Here is a 15,085-nt window from a genome sequence, read left to right on the forward strand (position 1 = left end):
AGCTTAGAAGGAATCAGCTAGACTGTTTTTAATCATGTGGTGTCATAGACCTAATGGAAAAAGAATAATTAACTGGGTAAAAGGGTAAAATGAGAGCAATTTATGTAAAAAGTGCTATATAATATGATGATTACAATATAATAGGATAAAAACCTTTGATGTAAGTGCTTCTTTAAAATGAGGTTTGCCATAAAATGCTGATTTTATTACCAGGAAGAAAAACTTTTGAATATTGCCATTCTGGCATGGAATTTCAAGCTACGTATGCTAGCCTCATCTGGTCTAAGACCAGGATAAAACTGGCATATTTCACGGTCTACATATAGAACACAATGCCTGTACTGACCACAGGAATCCTGATCTGAATTTACTGCCTCACATGTGCTTATGAGACTGTATATTTGAGTCATAAAACACACGGTCAGTCTGAATAGTGCGTTCCTTATATGAACCTGGCTTAAGAGATTTGTTTAATTTTATATGCAGATTGTATTAATATCTGGTGTCAGATCACCTTTAAGGGTATGTGCACCCGTTCAATATTTGCAACAAAAAAATCTGTACCAAATTTGCTATAAATACTGATGTGTTGGCATAATATGGCTTACCGCTGCAGCGGTGGTGGTGCAGGGTCGGTGACATTGAGGGTTTGGAGGAGGGGGGGTGTCACTGCAGTGGAGCAGCTTAGGAGGGTCAGTGGACGGAGGGTCGGCGATACTGCAGGCTCATGGGGTGTAGCAGCGGCAGGCGCCATTGATCTGCCTGCGGGCTGCTTTGATTCGCAGTTGACACAATGGACTTCAAGAAAATTACCTCAGAGGTCAATCTGTGCATGCGCTGCCTCCAGGGCCATTTTCTTGAAGTCTATTGTGTCAACTCCCGGCGATACAATGGAGCTTGTAACCTGCCGGCAGATCAATGGCGTCTGCCACTGCGACACCCTATGAACTCGCAGTATTGTCAATCCTCCGTCTACTGACCCTCCTGAGCCACTACTCCCCTTCCTCCAATCCTGCAGCATTGCTGACCCTCCTGAGCTGCGACACCCCCTCCTCCAGGCCTGCAGCATCGCTGACCCTGCCTCCTGAGCTGCTCCATCACCGTCGGTCCCCCAGGTGAGCTAATGTAAGGCACACTGGGATTATTAGACGGACCCTAATTTTAACAGTAAAAATTATTTTTCACTATTTTCCTCCTTCAAATTTGGGTGTGCGTCTTATAATCCAGTGCGTCTTATAAAATGAAAAATACGGTATCTTATAACTATTATTTGTTCAACTTGGAAAAAACAGCATAAAAAAGCTGAATATTTTATTCATTAAAGCCATTATTCAGGATACAGTGTTGTTATTGTAAAGTGTGGCACTGCTTCAAAATAAAATAAACAAAAGAGCGTTGCTCATCATTTTTAATACCCCATCGATAAATTGCCGATGCTCCCTGCCGGTCTCAGTTTACTTCCTTGTAGCTGACCTTTTGTTGTCCAGGCACATGATGGCTGCAGCCAATCACTGCTCTCAGTGGTCTTTTGCCAAACACACAGCTATCATTGCCGAGGACAGTAAATGAATGAAGAGATCACGTGTGTAGATGACACGTGACAGCTGCATAGAAAAAAACAGAGAAAGACAGAGAGCCGGTGATGGTTCAGAAGCAGTGGGAAATTGAAAAATTGTTATTTTATATTCAATTATACCTCCTTTTACAATTATTTTTATCACCTGGACAATCCTATACATTTTTCATTTCTATTAATTAGACTGATTATTAAAATTACCATAGAGCTTGTGTCCACTTTACGTGGAGGAAGAAGAAGAAGGGCCAGTGAATAATGAATCCCAGGAGGACACAGAATAATGAGGTCACCACGTGACGGCTTCATTCCTGTACTCAGCCCTGTTCAGCACAGATTCTCAGCTAGCTTACAGCATCCAGCTCTGAAGCTTATGAAGCCAGCATCTGCGAATGCTCTGAGTCTTTGGACTTGTACAGTGCCGATACCGAATAAAGCCAAGTGAGAGCAGGGAAGAGCAGCAGTCACACGTCTGCAATTTCCACCCTGAACCAGGATCTCAGCCAAACCTAATTATCAACCTAATAGCCAAATACATCACTGGATAACATATCTACCACTTTAAAGGGAACCTGTCCGGTCCCCTATACCCTCCAACCCAGCAGCACTCACACCTGTATGACTAAATTCCCTCCCTAACCAACTCAGTATGATGCTAATCCCTTAACTTACTGTTTAAAAAAAGTATTTATAAGCCCCACTTTTCCTATGCTAATTGGAGTCTTGATTAGTAGATGGGGCGTTAGTTTCCCAGACTAGTTGGCCTCCTGTGAGCGTGATAACATGATCTCCACGAGCCAGCGCATCTTAGTGTAATGGCCCAGAAGGAGCCATTACAAAAGTTTCTGTATTCATCGAAGTTATTTCCTGGTGTTAGTCAGTCAGTCAAATTTGTCAAAGTTGTTGCTTTGTAATACCACTGGATGCCAGAAGGTGGTGGTATGTGTTGGCAAGAGACTATATTGGAGGATGTCTGATCAATATCCTCTATAGCCTGGTCACTATGGTAACTAGGGAGAGTTGACAGTTGGCAGTTGAGAGAAGCCGGGTTTGAGGTAATGAGCAGGTGACAAGCGTTACTAATGTCGTGTACCTGCCAGACAGTCTTATTGGAGCCCATCGTCATAGGGCCCAACCACAATTATATATTTTCTACATCAGAACACAAGTCCAGTTGCCATCCAATCAAACCCTGTATGGAAATCAAGTGCTGCAGCTAAATGCTCCAGAAGATGTGAACCATCGTACTGTTAACCAGTAAAGCGTTTGAACTGTTCATACCAAGGTCCGGTCTGCCTTATTGCTATCTACTAACCTCATAGAGAAGTACCCTGAGAACGGGTTCAGAGCACCAGGAACCAGGGAGGAGCACTGTGACACCCCAAACTACACCACACCGCAGAAAAAACACACCACCGCTCAGCACCTACATCTGGGCCGAATCGTGCCACCTGCACCTACTACTAGGCAATGCATGGAATGAAGATTGAGCATGCGCATCTCTGCTTCATTCAACACGAGCCCTATAGCTCTCGGGAAATCATGGGGTTCCAGATATTGGACCGCTTGTGATTAGCAAGATAGGGAATAACTTCCCTTTAAACGGACTGTATCATTATAACATGACCGATTGTTAAAATCGGATTTTTCTGTTAAATGTATTTTTAAACATTTTTAGAAATGTTCTTTTCCAATATGACAATTTGTATTGAAAATAAGAAACTAGAAATCTTGTCATTTTCATAGTCACCTGTGACTAACTTTGTAATCTGTCAGGAAATCCATATGTACTTTTGCAGCAATGAACACAATCCTATCTATCCTGCTATCTTATATTGGTGCTCTCTTTTGTTTTGAAATATCTAATGAGCATTTGCAAAGGTCATTGTGACCAGAGCAGGAGGAGGTCAGCTGTGACATTGCTTATTGTGATTGGTGGACCCTGCAATATTAGTTGTGTGTAGAGGTGTTACCCATCATTGGAACCCTCTGCTCTGCCTCTGCTGATAAGAAGCCTATTGAAAACTCTTCCTGATAGGGGATATAGTAACAGTCTAAAATAGCCTGAGTGGCCGAGTAAAAATTGCAATATTACTAACAAAAAAAACAATGTAAGCAATAGGACATTTTCTGATGACACATTAGTTTTAATCTCTTCACCCCCGGGCGATTTTCCATTTTTTTGTGTTCCTTATTTCCGGCCCTTCTTCCAAGAGCCATAACTTTTTTATTTTTCCATCAATCTAGCCACATGAGGGGTGAATGAAACCATTAGTTTCACCATATAGCATAGTAAAAAACAGTAAAAAAAATAATTCCAAGTGCGGTGAAATTGCAAAGAAAGTGCAATTTCACAACTATTTTGTTTTTTCTTTTAGTATGTTCACTTTTATAGTAAAACTGCCCTGGCATTATGATGCCTCAGATCAGTACAAGTTCATAGATACCAAACATGTATCATCTTACTTTTATCTAGGTGGTGAAAAAAAATTCAGACATTTTTTAAAAAAAAAATAAAAAATGAATAGCGCTTTTGTTGTCATTTTCTGAGACCCATAGCATTTTTATTTTTCAGGATCTAGGGCTTTCTGAAGGCTTATTTTTTGCGTCTTGAGCTTACGTTTTAAACTATACCATTTTTTATTAGATGCAATGCTTTGATCGCTTGTTATTGCATTTTAATGCAATATTGCAGCAACCAAAAATGTGTAATTGTGGCGTTTGAAATTTTTTTTCTTGCCACACTGTTTGCCTATCAGATTAATTGATTTTACATTTTGATAGATCTGGCATTTCTGAACGCGGCGATACCAAATGTGTGAGTCTACTCCACTAGATTTCTTTGGCAGCCGCACATCACTTCAACTTCAAAATGAGGCTGATAAACAGCAGGTGCTAGAGTGGATGGCAAGCATTGCATCAAGTGGCCTCTCCTCTTCTTCCTGCTCGTCAACATCACACACAGTTCATTCCTTAGAGGTGCCACCCCAATTACACTTGTTTGCACTTATGTCACAATTTGCCAACTGGCAAACTGACTGTGGGGAACCACACGTGCGAGTCTCAGGAGCTGTTCACATGTTCTATCCCATGGCATCAAAGGTAACTCCAAAGAGTCCCATACTGAAGAGGAAGAAAGCATCTGTATAGATGCCCAAAATCTTTGTGAGTTGGATCCTGGCCCAGATGAAGTAGGATCCTAGCAGGATCCTGAACCTTGTGAACTTATAACCTCCAGGGGTGAAGGTGAGGATGACGAGACACACATACCTGAGTTGCATGTATACTGTCCTGTGATATCAGGTCAGGAAGAGGAGGAGTGGGACAACATAGAGCTTGATGATGAAGTTGTAGATCCTATTTGGTGTGAACCCAGAGGCACGCAGCTGTGTAGCTTAGCAGATAAGGAGGAGGAGGAAGACGAGGAGGTTACGTTGGCAATTCCCAAATTGAGTCTTTGTTCATACGGTATGTGTATACAAGGGCAGCAATGCTGCCAAACTAGGGTGAAAATAAGTCACCCCAAGTCTGATAATGTTGTTACACTCTACATGAAAAAGATACCCTTTTTTTCCATCTCACATGCAAAGAGATTTTCAACCCTGAAGTGCCACCAAAAGGTAGGTTGTCTTCACTAAAGTCTTTCCAGCAGGTGCCCCAGTGCTGCACCCCTGCTAAATGAGCATCACTGATTTGGGATGATGGAACTCTATCTCCTAGAACTTCGAGAGCAGACACCCTTTCATCTTTCCGAAGCTCAAATCCATACATACAATCAAATCCATCATATTTTATAAGTAAAGATAAAGAGAAACGTTGACTGGTACTTGATCCTAAACAGTTCCTTTGCATTAAGTTATTGGACTACTGGCCTGTTTCAAGCCATATTGCATCCAGCAACCTATAATATTTCTTCTTATTGAGAAACTGGTTTACTTGGTCACATATTGTTTTGATGTTTCTTGTGAGAGGTCCTTTTCTTCATCATATTTGCAGAAACGCCTGCATATGCTGCATTAGCTCTTGATCGCTTGATGTGGCCTTTCCAAATGAAGTCTACATTCATCTGTGTATGCAAGGGCTGAATCACTGCCAAACTAGGGTGAAATGAGTCACTCCAGTCTACATGAAAAAGATAACCTCTCCTTCTGCCTCACATGCAAAGGGTTTTTGTCTGTAGTGCCAGTCTTCTGGGTGCAAGAGGCCTATGCCGGTCTGTCATTCATCTCTTGATTTTTAACTTTTAAATGCCAAAAATGCCAAGCCACATCCTGTGTGTTGCATGGACCATACCTCCCTGCTGTGCAAAGACACTATGGTGAAATGGGGGTGGGGGGGTTGATGTCACTTTCTTGCTGTCTGTCTGAAATGTTTTAAGTATCAACACTCCAAGTTGGATTTCAACATTCTCTTTTGACTGCAGTTTCAGTGATCTGGGAGAAAGAGGCCTATGCCTGTCTTTCATCTTGCTGTTTCTGATGAAGTTAGAAATGCTGGTTTAGACCGTGTTCCAGGACCGGTCCCACAAGGCCATATTGCTTACTTGGCCTATTTATAGTGTATGCCAATTATTGCCACTTTTCCTGTTGCCTGACCTTAATTTTTGGAAATGTGAAGACTCCAAGTAGGGTCTCCAAGTTTGCTTTTGTCTGTAGTGCCAGTCTTCTGAGAGCAAGAGGCCTCTGCCTTTCTGTCATCTTGCTTTCTCTGATGAATGTAGAAATGCAGATTCATGCCTTGTTCCAGGGCCGGTGCCATGCAGTCATGTTTCTTTGTTGGGCAATTTGTAGTGTGTGCTAAGTGTTGCCACTTTTCCTGTTGCCTGACCTTAATTTTTGGAAATGTGGAGACTCCAAGTAGGGTCTCAAAATTGGCTTTTGTCTGCAGTGCCAGTCTTCTGGGAGCAACAGACCTGTCTGTTATGCATCTCTAGATTTTTAACATTTAGATGCCAAGCCACATCCTGTGTGTTGCATAAACGATACCTCCCTGCTGTGCAAAAACACTATGGTGAAATGGGTGCGGCAATTGATGTCACTGTCCAGCTGTCTGCCTGAAATGTTTTTAAACATTTCTGTTGAATTTTTAAAATGTAAATGCTAGGCCACATCTTGTGTGTAAGTCAACGCATTTAGGCAGTATTTAAATTAATATGCATCAGAGAATGCAGTGACACAGCTGCAGAGTTGTGGAGCACTATCCAGGGCAAGTTTGATAAATGGCGGTCTCCACTAAACCTGGAGACAGGGAAGGCCATGTGCGATTACAGTGAAAACATAGTGGCGACACTATGCCTGAGTGACATCACATATGCACTGCATGGAGCAACCTGTACAGAAATGTCTAGTGAACTATTATGTCCTGGATACGGTGCTGAAGAAGGCATGGTCGCTGTTTGCTCACTTTTTAAAATTGAAATGCCGAGCTACAGCCTGTGTGTTGTATGGACCATACCTCCATGCTGTGCAAAGACGATATGGGGAGGGGGAAATTGATGCTACTGTACTGCTGTTTGTCTGAAAGGTTTTTAACTGTTAAGATTCCAAGATGGGGTCTCAAAGTTGTGTCTTGTGGGTAGTGCCAGGGTTCTGGGAGCAACAGACCAACACTTGCCACTCAGGCATATCTAAATTTTTAAAATTGAATTGCCGGACCACAGCCTGTATGTTACATGGACCGTATCTCCCTGCTGTTCAAAGACACTATGGGGAGGGGGCAATTGATGCTACTGTACTGCTGTCTGCCTGAAAAGCTTTTAAAAGTCGAGACTCCAAGATTGGTCTCAAAGTTGTGTCTTGTCTGTACTGGCAGGGGTATGGGAGCACCAGACCTACACCTGTCTCTCATCCACCTCTGTATTTCTTATGTCAATAGTCTAGGAAGCTAATTGTTATGCCAAAACAGTGGTACTGCACTGTAAAACGTATGTTTGCTATTTTGGAAGGTTCCCCCCCAAAGGTGTATTCTCTACCTTACATTTGGCCTCTCATTGAATCCAATGGGGCTCGGTGAAGTTCAATAATGATTCAGATTCGGGTCGGTGAACGTACCGTTTGTTCTGGTGGGCTCAGTGAATCGAACTGTGAAAGGTTTGCTTATGTCTAGCTGCCACCCCCGTGTTTCACAGTTGAGATGGTGTTCTTAGGCTTCAAAGCGTCTCCCTTTTTCCTCCAAATGTAACCAAGGTCATTATAGCCAAGCAGTTCAGTTTTAGTTTCGTCAGACCATAGGACATGTCTTAAAAAATTACGGTCTTTGTTCCTGTGTGCATTTGCAAACATTAATCTGGCTTTTTTTATGTTTGTTTTGGAGTAATGACTTCTTCCTGGCAGAGTGGCCTTTCAGCCCATGTTGATACCGTACTTGTTCACTGTGGATAATGACACGATGTACCAGCATCTTCACAAGGTCTTTGCTTTTGTTCTTGGTTTGATATGCATATGTCTGACCAAAGCACGTTCATCTCTAGTACACAGAACCCGTCTATTGCATGAAAGGTATGATCGCATGTAATTGTTTGTACAGCTGAACGAGGCACATTTAAGTATCTTGAAATTGCACCCAAGGCTGAACCAGACTTGTGCAAGTCCACAGTTCTCTTCCTGAGATCTTGTCCGATTTCTTTTAACTTTCCCATGATGCTATACAAAGAAGCAGTGTGTTTCAGGTGTGTATTAAAATACATCCACAGGTGTGTCTGTAATTAACTCAGATGTTGCCAATAAACCTATCAGAAGCTTCCAAAGACATGACATCATCATATGGGCTGTCTCATGTTGTTTAAAGTCAGGTTACTCTTAGGGTTACTTTGCACGCTGCGACATCGCAAGCCGATGCTGCGATGTCGAGCGCGATAGTCCCCGCCCCCGTCGCAGCTGTGATATCTTGTGATTGCAGCCGTAGCGAACATTATCGCTACGGCAGCTTCACATGCACTTACCTGCCCTGCGACGTCGCTCTGGCCGGCGATCCGCCTCCTTCCTAAGGGGGCGGGTCGTGCGGCGTCACAGCGACGTCACACGGCAGGCGGCCAATAGCAGCGGACGGGCGGAGATGAGCAGGATGTAAACATCCCACCCACCTCCTTCCTTCCGCATTGCAGCCGGGACGCAGGTAGGAGATGTTCCTCGCTCCTGCGGCTTCAAACACAGCGATGTGTGCTGCCGCAGGAACGAGGAACAACATCGTACCTGTCGCTGCACCGACATTATGGAAATGTCGGACCCTACACCGATGATACGATAAGACGCTTTTGCGCTCGTTAATCGTATCAAAAAGGATTTGCACACTACGATATCGATTGCGACGCCGGATGTGCGTCACTTTCGATTTGACCCCACCGACATCGCACCTGCGATGTCGTAGTGTGCAAAGCCCCCCTTAGTTTATGTAACCTTTTGACTTTGCAGAAAGTAATAAAAATGCCTTAAAACATTCTCTCTCATTCGCTCTCATTAGTCTGACATTTGGCAAATATAAATACTTTTGGTTCCTAATTGACCTACAACGGAAAAGGTTTATTCTGATTCTGATTTCATCTCAGATAATGTAAAAAACATGAGTCGGGGGTGGGGGCCAGCTTCCCCGTCGCGGGGGCTGCTCGGGGGAATCACGCTCGGATCTGGTGCCTTCTCCTCGGTGGCTCGAGTGGGCCGGACACGGGGCTCGAGCAGCGCTCCTCGCCCTCGAGTGAAAAGGGGAGTTGGACTCTTGGGGATATATATATAGAGTTCGTGACGCCACCCACGGGTTGTGGTGATGGTGGGCTCCACCGCTGCTGGTGACGGGGTTCCCGGGAGCGATGGCAGGGAGCAGCTAGGTGTTGACCCCTCCGTGGGTAGGGGCTGTTGGTCCCGGGGCCCGGTAGGAGGGAGGGTTCCGCAGGATGGGTTTTGGCAAGGTGCAGGGTTGCGGTGCAGCGCAGCGCGGTGCCGGATGGTACAGGTGTACTCACTCAGACACAGATGGACAGAGTCTCTGGTAAACCAAACGGCTGAATGGACGGGGCCTGCAGCCGGCTGCAGTGTTCTCCCTGGATGGGTTGATGGTGGCTGTCGTTTCCTGCACCTGTGTTTTGTATTTTGACTCCAATGCGTGGGCATCGGTAGTCCACTCCTCGACGTATACGTGCCAGAGGAGCCCGTTTGCCTGCAGACGCTGGCTCTGTGGATCTCTGGCCCTTGGCGGTGGCGCTTATCCGGAACGGTTGGGCTGTTGCCTTCAATCGGGACTTTGGTGGGAATGAACCCCTGAGGTCCAGACCACAATCAGTAAATTTGACTAAAGGAGGGCTTCAAGCCTAGTCAGGGTCTGAGTACCCTGCCTGGTGCTTGGCTCCAATCGGCTCCCCGGTTCGGTACCGGCGGGCCACCGCCCGACCCCGGTCCTACGGTTCCGCTGACCTTCACCAACTCCTGCAGACGGCCACCACCGTCTGCCGACCTTGCTGGAAGTGCCTGGGCTCTAACCCAGACACAGAACAGTTTCTCTCCTCTCACTCTGCTGCCCACTACTCGACTCTCTGTGTTTTTCCAGCCTCCAGCCTGTGAACTTCTCGGTGGGCGGGGCCAACCGCCTGGCTCCGCCCCACCTGGTGTGGACATCAACCCTGGAGGGAGGCAACAAGGATTTAATTTTTGACTGGTGTGACCTGTCCAGGGAAGGGGGGGTGTATGATGTTGTGTAGTGACCTGTGACCCCTGGGGGTCCAGGGCGTCACATTGATCCTTGGTTTAATGCAGACCATCCGCGGACTGCCCGTCCACCATGGTTTTATTTTTCTGTAAAGATATAAAAACAACGGGAACAAAACATGTAAACATTAAGCATTTTTTCATTACTTCCCTTACGGGAGACACATTCTTAAGCCGATACAAATGGAAACATTTTTATTAATAACAGGGAACGGGTCCATGTCCTTCCGCTTTCCCACCCAAGCAACCTAGACCTTGATGCTGCCCCTAAGAAATGGGCAGCACCCCTTTTCCCCAGTCCAGAAACAGGAACCTGGCCCAGGCTACCCAAGCGGGAATGGGTACGGTGTCTTGCACCCGGCAGTCACTCAGGGGCCCCACGTCCAAGGGGACCCCTGACCCGGAGGATGGTCACCGATCCTGGTGGTGACCGGACCCCAGTCTGCTCTGCTGCGGGTCCTTCCTCCAACCAGCCTTTCCGGAGACTGCAATGGCGGGAAGGGCAATTGGGGCAGAATATTTACAAACCCAATAGTTTTTGGGTGGCCTGCAAGTTCTCGGCCTTGTTCTTTGGGGGTAAAGGTGGCAACATCAGTCCCAACACTTCAGCAGCCAACGGGCTACCATAAAATAAACCTGTTGGTCCCAACGGCGACTGGGAATATGGTAGCCGGGATCCGCTACCACATCAGCATCCTTCTTCTTTAAGCAGCAATCTCATCGCACAGCCGCCGTGGCTGCCGCTCCCAGTACGGAGTGTCGGCTGCCTGCTCCAGGTCAGCTGGTGTGTGGGGGACGGGTCCAGCTGGAATCCCTTTGTGCCGCCTACGACCGGCACCTTCGGTAATGAAGGACCCCGCTGTGACGTGGCCTGCTCTGCCGCTTGGCAACTACATCCCCGCCGTGCCTCTTCCGAGGCTGGGTGTCTGGGAGCGGTCAACGTGACTTGCGGTGCTGGCGTCTGATCGAGGATCGCCTCCGTTGCGGCCGGGTGGACTGCTGGGGCCGTCTTCATCTCCGTCGCTGCCGGGATGGAAGCCGGGACGGGTGCCAGGGCGGTGACAAAGGTAAGGCCCTGGGGCCCCAGGTCTGGGCCCTCTCCCACAGACGCTGCGGGCTCCCCTACCGGTGGCAGGGGTAACGGGTCGTTTGGGGCGGTGGCCGCGGGCAGGGGCAGTGAGGGAGGTGGCGTGGTGGATGGCAGCAGGCCGGGCCCCTCAGCCGCAGCAACCGTTCCCTCGGGAACATAGGGGAGTGGGTCGCTTACCCGCTCCTCGGAGACCACCTCCACTTCATATGCCCGCACGGTTGCAATTAGGCCCTTCATCTCCGACATCCACTCCGCCATCATGGAGTGGACTGTGGCCTGGAGCTCCTGGCACATCTTGCTGCTGGGTCCAGGAACGGGTTTCGGCAGAGTGCTGGCATCCCTGCACTCTGCAGCGCTAGTTACATGCCGCCATTCTTCACCCGCTCCCCCTTGGTCTTTCTACAGCACTTCACTTTCTTGGGGGCGGGGCTCCACTTTTCGTGCCTTCACTGCTCGGGAAGACGAATCGAGCGGGAAATCTTCGCGCCCAAAATGGCGGATCTTCAGATTTTTCAGCGGGACGCCGCTGACGGGGATCACAAGGCGCACGTCTACCAGTAAGTAGACTGGTTCAATCCTGTTTGTGACGCCAAGTTGTTGGGGGCGGGGGCCAGCTTCCCCGTCGCGGGGGCTGCTCGGGGGGATTGCGCTCGGATCCGGTGCCTTCTCCTCGGTGGCTCGAGTGGACCAGACCCGGGGCTCGAGCAGTGCTCCTCGCCCTCGAGTGAAAAGGGGAGTTGGACTCTTGGGGATATATGTATATATATATATATATATATATATATATATGTATATATATATATATATATAGATAGATAGATATACAGTTAGGTCCAGAAATATTTGGACAGGGACACAAGTTTTGTTATTTTAGCTGTTTACAAAAACATGTTCAGAAATACAATTATATATATAATATGGGCTGAAAGTGCACACTCCCAGCTGCAATGAGTTTTCACATCCAAATCGGAGAAAGGGTTTAGGAATCATAGCTCTGTAATGCATAGCCTCCTCTTTTTCAAGGGACCAAAAGTAATTGGACAAGGGACTCTAAGGGCTGCAATTAACTCTGAAGATGTCTCCCTCGTTAACCTGTAATCAATGAAGTAGTTAAAAGGTCTGGGGTTGATTACAGGTGTGTGGTTTTCCATTTGGAAGCTGTTGCTGTGACCAGACAACATGCGGTCTAAGGAACTCTCATTTGAGGTGAAGCAGAACATGCTGAAGCTGAAAAAAAAGAAAAAAATCCATCAGAGAGATAGCAGACATGCTTGGAGTAGCAAAATCAACAGTCGGGTACATTCTGAGAAAAAAGGAATTGACTGGTGAGCTTGGGAACTCAAAAAGGCCTGGGCGTCCACGGATGACAACAGTGGTGGATGATCGCCGCATACTTTCTTTGGTGAAGAAGAACCCGTTCACAACATCAACTGAAGTCCAGAACACTCTCAGTGAAGTAGGTGTATCTGTCTCTAAGTCAACTGTAAAGAGAAGACTCCATGAAAGTAAATACAAAGGGTTCACATCTAGATGCAAACCATTCATCAATTCCAAAAATAGACAGGCCAGAGTTAAATTTGCTGAAAAACACCTCATGAAGCCAGCTCAGTTCTGGAAAAGTATTCTATGGACAGATGAGACAAAGATCAACCTGTACCAGAATGATGGGAAGAAAACAGTTTGGAGAAGAAAGGGAACGGCACATGATCCAAGGCACACCACATCCTCTGTAAAACATGGTGGAGGCAACGTGATGGCATGGGCATGCATGGCTTTCAATGGCACTGGGTCACTTGTGTTTATTGATGACATAACAGCAGACAAGAGTAGCCGGATGAATTCTGAAGTGTACCGGGATATACTTTCAGCCCAGATTCAGCCAAATGCCGCAAAGTTGATCGGACGGCGCTTCATAGTACAGATGGACAATGACCCATAGCATACAGCCAAAGCTACCCAGGAGTTCATGAGTGCAAAAAAGTGGAACATTCTGCAATGGCCAAGTCAATCACCAGATCTTAACCCAATTGAGCATGCATTTCACTTGCTCAAATCCAGACTTAAGACGGAAAGACCCAAAAACAAGCAAGACCTGAAGGCTGCAGCTGTAAAGGCCTGGCAAAGCATTAAGAAGGAGGAAACCCAGCGTTTGGTGATGTCCATGGGTTCCAGACTTAAGGCAGTGATTGCCTCCAAAGGATTCGCAACAAAATATTGAAAATAAAAATATTTTGTTTGGGTTTGGTTTATTTGTCCAATTACTTTTGACCTCCTAAAATGTGGAGTGTTTGTAAAGAGATGTGTACAATTCCTACAATTTCTATCAGATATTTTTGTTCAAACCTTCAAATTAAACGTTACAATCTGCACTTGAATTCTGTTGTAGAGGTTTCATTTCAAATCCAATGTGGTGGCATGCAGAGCCCAACTGCGAAAATTGTGTCACTGTCCAAATATTTCTGGACCTAACTGTATATATATATATATAGAGAGAGAGAGTTCGTGATGCCACCCATGGGTTGTGGTGATAGTGGGCACCACCGCTGCTGGTGACGGGGTTCCCGGGAGCGATGACAGGGAGCAGCTAGGTGTTGACCCCTCCGTGGGTAGGGGCTGTTGGTCCCGGGGCCCGGTAGGGGGGAGGCTTCCGCAGGATGGGTTTTGGCAAGGTGCAGGGTTGCGGTGCAGCGCAGCACGGTGCTGGATGGCACAGGTGTACTCACTCAGACACAGATGGACAGAGTCTCTGGTAAACCAAATGGCTGGATGGACGGGGCCTGCAGCCGGCTGCAGTGTTCTCCCTGGATGGGTTGATGGTGGCTGTCGTTTCCTGCACCTGTGTTTTGTATTTTGACTCCAATGCCTGGGTAGTCCGCTCCCCGACGTATACGTGCCGGAGGAGCCCGTTTGCCCGCAGACGCTGGCCCTGTGGATCTCTGGCCCTTGGCGGTGGCGCTTATCTGGAACGGTTGGGCTGTTGCCTTCAATCGGGACTTTGGTGGGAATGAACCCCTGAGGTCCAGACCACAATCAGTAAATTTGATTAAAGGAGGGCTTCAAGCCTAGTCGGGGTCTGAGTACCCTGTCTGGTGCTTGGCTCCAATCGGCTCCCCGGTTCGGTACCGGCGGGCCACCTTCCGACCCCAGTCCTACGATTCCGCTGACCTTCACCAACTCCTGCAGACGGCCACCACCATCTGCCGACCTTGCTGGAAGTGCCTGGGCTCTAACCCAGACACAGAACAGTTTCTCTCCTCTCACTCTGCTGCCCACTACTCGACTCTCTGTGTTTTTCCCACCTCCAGCCTGTGAACTCCTCGGTGGGCGGGGCCAACCGTCTGGCTCCGCCCCACCTGGTGTGGACATCAACCCTGGAGGGAGGCAACAAGGATTTAATTTTTGACTAGTGTGACCTGTCCAGGGAAGGGGGGGTGTATGATATTGTGTAGTGACCTGTGACCCCTGGGGGTCCAGGGCGTCACATTCCCCCTTGGTTTAATGCAGACCATCCGCGGGCTGCCCGTCCACCATGGTTTTATTTTTCTGTAAAGATATAAAAACAACGGGAACAAAACATGTAAACATTAAGCATTTTTTTCATTACTTCCCTTACGGGAGGCACATTCTTAAACTGATACAAATGGAAACATTTTTATTAATAACAGGGAACGGGTCCATGTCCTTCCGCTTTCCCACCCAAGCAACCTAGACCTTGATGCTGCCCCTAAG

Source organism: Anomaloglossus baeobatrachus, chromosome 6 (assembly GCF_048569485.1).
Source record: "Anomaloglossus baeobatrachus isolate aAnoBae1 chromosome 6, aAnoBae1.hap1, whole genome shotgun sequence".
NCBI classification, from domain to species: Eukaryota; Metazoa; Chordata; class Amphibia; order Anura; family Aromobatidae; genus Anomaloglossus; species Anomaloglossus baeobatrachus.